A 4,919-nucleotide genomic window follows, 5' to 3' on the forward strand; every position below is an offset into this window, starting at 1 on the left:
CCACTGGTGTGGGGCAGCGGCACGACGTGTCCGGCTGGAAACGGACACGTCCGGCGGCGGCGCGAGCGGATCTAGGGTTTTAGGGGGGTGTTTTGACCCGGGATTTACGAGAGGGGGGCTATATATAGGCATAGAGGGAGCTAGGAGTGTCCAAATGAGGTGCGGTTTTTGGCCGCGTGATCGTGATCGAACGCTCTAGATGGTGGAGAGGGTTTAGGTGGGTTTTGGGCCAAATTGGAAGGGTGTTGGGCTGCAACACACACGAGGCCTTTTCGGTCCCTCGGTTAACCGTTGGAGCATCAAACGAAGTCCAAATGGTACGAAACTTGACATGCGGTCTACCGGTAGTAAACCAAGGCCGCTTGGCAAGTATCGGTCCAATCCGGAAATGTTTAACCCCCACACACGAAAGAGAGTTAGAAATGACCAGCGGAAGGAGAACGGAGCACCGGAATGCAAAACGAACAACGGGGAAAATGCTCGGATGCATTAGACGAACACGTATGCAAATGCAATGCACATGATGACATGATATGAGGTGCATGACAATGAAAACAACACACGGAGACAAAAACCCAAACCCGAGAAAATAAAATAACTTAACGCCGGAAACGGCAAGAGTTGGATTACATATTAGGTAAATCCTATACGGGGTGTTACAGAGAGGACCCCGGAGGAGAATGCCAAGATCGCGCGAGAAGAAGTGAGGAACTTCTTTGAAGGTGTGAAAGCAAAGAAACATCCACCTCCAGAGGATAAGGTAGATCCGGTGAAAGCGAAGCGCACTCTGGCTGCCCTGACAAAACCACCCAGGTCTCCGCCGAAAGGAAACTATGAGCGCATTATTGGAAAGGAATGTGCCGAAGCGGAGTGGTCGGGAAGTACTGTCAGTGATCAAAGGCTGAAAGAACGACGAGCTGGGAAACAAATTGCACAGCTCGGCGAACAAGCGGAGCAATCGTGCCCCCCGCTCAAGGTGCCTAGCGACATCGTCGCTAATGATTCGAGGATGGTGCCCGGTTATAGCAATCTTGGAGATTACCTGCCTGACGATGTACATTATGATTTCATGGAGGTGCAGATACAAAGATATGAGTATGGGAAGCCTCTCGTCAAAGATGAAAGATCTCTATCAACGATGATGCGAAGATTGCATGATTGGTACTTGAAAATCTACAGAGAGTCTGGGGGAGGAGTACTTTGTATGTGAGAGTCTGGGGGGAAACAAATTCGGATGTAACTTTTCGAGTAGATGATTTTTCATATAAAAAACTTTTTCATCCGAGTTAGTATGCAAAAGTTATGCCCATTTTTACAAATTTCAGAGAGATTTTGCAAATAAAGTCAAAATTCACATTTGCAAATTTTCCCAACAACTAGACCACATATCACCTGGGAAACTTATTTTCTTTTATTTTTTTGACATTTCCATCATTTTCTTTTATTTTTTTTAAAACTGAAAAGGCGATCCACAGGGGGGGGGTAGAGTTTGAAAATGGGACCTTTAGTACCGGTTCGTGGCACGAACCGGGACTAAAGGTCTCAACCCCATTAGTCCCGGTTCGTGCCTCAAACCGGGACTAAAGGTCAAATCTTTAGTCCCGGTTTGAGGCACGAACCATGACCAGTGGTTGTGGGCCAGGAGCGAGGCCCATTGGTCCCGGTTCATCCCACCAAGCGGGACCAAAAGGTCCAGATGAACCGGGACCAATGGCCCACGTGGCCTGGCCGGCCCCCTGGGCTCACGAACCGGGACCAATGCCCCCATTGGTCTTGGTTCTGGACTGAACCGGGACTAATGGGCTGACCCGGCCTGGACCAAAGCCCTGTTTTCTACTAGTGCTTCTTGGATGTGCATGAAGCGGAAGTTCATTATGATGCCAGTTCTCATCCAAGGCCCTAAGCAACCCGACAACGACATTGATGTGTACCTAAGGCCATTAGTTGAAGAACTTTTACAGCTGTGGAATGGAAACGGTGTACGTACATGGGATGAGCACAGACAGGAGGAATTTAACCTAAAGGCGTTGCTGTTTGTGACCATCAATGATTGGCCCGCTCTCAGTAACCTTTCAGGACAGACAAACAAAGAATACCACGCATGCACGCACTGTTTAGATGACACTGAAAGTATATACCTGGACAAATGCAGGAAGAATGTGTACCTGGGCCATCGTGGATTTCTTCCGACCAACCATCAATGTCGAAAGAAAGGCAAGCATTTCAAAGGCGAGGCAGATCACCGGAAGAAGCCCGCCATGCATACCGGTGATCACGTACTTGCTATGGTCAATGGTTTACATGTAATCTTTGGAAAGGGTCCCGGCGGACTAGCTGTTCCGAATGACGCTGAGGGACACGCACCCATGTGGAAGAAGAAATCTATATTTTGGGACCTACCCTACTGGAAAGACCTAGAGGTACGCTCTTCAATCGACGTGATGCACATGACGAAGAACCTTTGCATGAAACTGCTAGGCTTCTTGGGCGTGTATGGGAAGACAAAAGATACACCTGAGGCACGGGAGGACCTGCAACGTTTGCACGAAAAAGACGGCATGCCTCCAAAGCAGTATAAAGGTCCTGCCAGCTACGCTCTTACGAAAGAAGAGAAAGAAATATTCTTTGAATGTCTGCTCAGTATGAAGGTCACGACTAGCTTCTCATCGAATATAAAGGGAATAATAAATATGCCAGAGAAAAAGTTTCAGAACCTAAAGTCTCATGACTGCCACGTGATTATGACGCAACTGCTTCCGGTTGCATTGAGGGGGCTTCTACCGGAAAACGTCCGATTAGCCATTGTGAAGCTATGTGCATTCCTCAATGCAATCTCTCAGAAGGGGATCGATCCAAAAATCAAGGCTAAGGAGTGATGTGGCGCAATGTCTGGTCAGTTTCGAGCTGGTGTTCCCACCATCCTTCTTCAATATCATGACACACGTCCTAGTTCATCAAGTCGACGAGATTGTCATCCTGGGGCCCGTATTTCTACACAATATGTTCTCCTTTGAGAGGTTCATGGGAGTCCTAAATAATTATGTCCGTAACCGCACTAGGCCAGAAGGAAGCATCTCCATGGGCCATCAAACAGAGGATGTTATCGAGTTTTGTGTTGACTTCATTCCTGGCCTTAAGAAGATAGGTCTCCCTAAATCGCGGTATGAAGGGAGACTGACTGGAAAAGGCACTCTTGGAAGTGACTTAATAATATGCAGGGACAGATATTCTTGGTCTCAAGCACACTACACAGTTCTACAGAACTCTACCTTGGTGACCCCGTATGTCGATGAACACAAGAACAGTTTGCGCTCCAAACACCCGGAGCAGTGCGACGATTGGATTACATGTGAACACATCAGGACTTTGAGCAGTTGGTTGGAAACACGTCTCAGAGGTGACAGCACTGTTTGTGATGAGTTGTACTTGTTGTCCAGGGGACCATCTTTGACTGTATTGACTTACAAAGGATACGAGATAAATGGGAACACATTTTACACGATCGCCCAAGATCAAAAGAGCACCAACCAAAACAGCGGTGTCCGCTTTTATGCAGCAACCGAGAGCGGAAAGGACACATATTATGGTTACATAGTGGACATATGGGAACTTGACTACAGACATGATTTTAAGGTCCCTTTGTTTAACTGCAAATGGGTCAATCTGTCAGGCGGCGGGGTACAGGTAGACCCATAGTACGGAATGACAACAGTTGATCTGAAAAATCTTGGGTACATTGACGAACCGTTCGTCCTAGCCAATGATGTGGCACATGTTATCTATGTGAAGGACATGTCTACCAAACCGAGTAAAAGAAAAGATAAGGAAGCGAATACATCATACGATGAGCCAAAGCGCCACATAGTTCTTTCAGGAAAAAGGGACATCCTGGGAGTGGACGGCAAGACAGACATGTCTGAAGATTATGAAAAGTTTCCCCCGAAGCTACCCCGCCATCTTAGCGGAGAAGCAGCATGGCTTCCACCGAGCTGCTTCAGCCGGAGCATGTCTTGACGGCTCCTGCCAGCTATCCCGTGGATGCTATCACGGAGTCTCAAAATTGCCACCTTATGACGCAATGGATTAATATGAAGGTCAAGGCGGCTGTTGGCTCTATTTTTCCTACTGAACCCGGCGCGACTTTTCACTGCCGGCCGATTCCAGAAGGATATGCTAGGGTGATGGTGGATGAAATAACGAAGGGATTTGAGGACCTCTAGCTTGACCACCCTACCGGTGAAGGGGAGACTCGGCTGGGTTCTGCTCTGAAGACTCCATGCCTATGGCGGAAGGAGCTCATCAACCTTCCGAACTGGACGCATCCGCCTCCTCCTCCTCCTCCGGCGAGTCAGGGCACTCCGCCTCCTCCACCGCCTCCTCCTCCGACGAGTGACGATCAGGGCACTCGGCCGGCTCCTTCTCCGGCGAGTGGCGGCACTCCGCCTCCTTCTCCGCCTGCGCCGGCGCGCCCGAGCAGCTGGCCTCCTCCTTCTCTGCCTCGTCAGCAAGGGCGGAAGAGACCTGCCGCTGCTACGGCTGCTCCGGCGCGTCGTAGTCCTTCTCCTCCGCCTCGTAAGCAAGTAAAGAAGAAAACCGCTCCGTCTGCTCTTCCGGCGTCTAGCAGTACAGCCAGAGGCGGGAGGACATACAGATTCGGTCCTTCTCTCAAGACTCCAAAGAAGTTACCATACGAGAGTGTAACGCCCTCGATGCGGCTATATCTCCTACATGTCGAAGCACGACTTAGAGGCATAACCGCATTGAAAGCAATGTCGCAAGTAAGGCAATCTTCTCAACATCCCATGTAAATAGATAAGAAAAGGGAAGGTATATAGTTGGCTTACACTCGCCACGTCAAACAAAGTACATAAATAGCATTACATCATCCAATCACTCATGGCCCGACTACGACGCCAAAA

Source organism: Triticum urartu, chromosome 5A (genome assembly GCF_056163025.1).
Source record: "Triticum urartu cultivar PI428250 chromosome 5A, HENAU_Tu73, whole genome shotgun sequence".
NCBI classification, from domain to species: domain Eukaryota; kingdom Viridiplantae; phylum Streptophyta; class Magnoliopsida; order Poales; family Poaceae; genus Triticum; species Triticum urartu.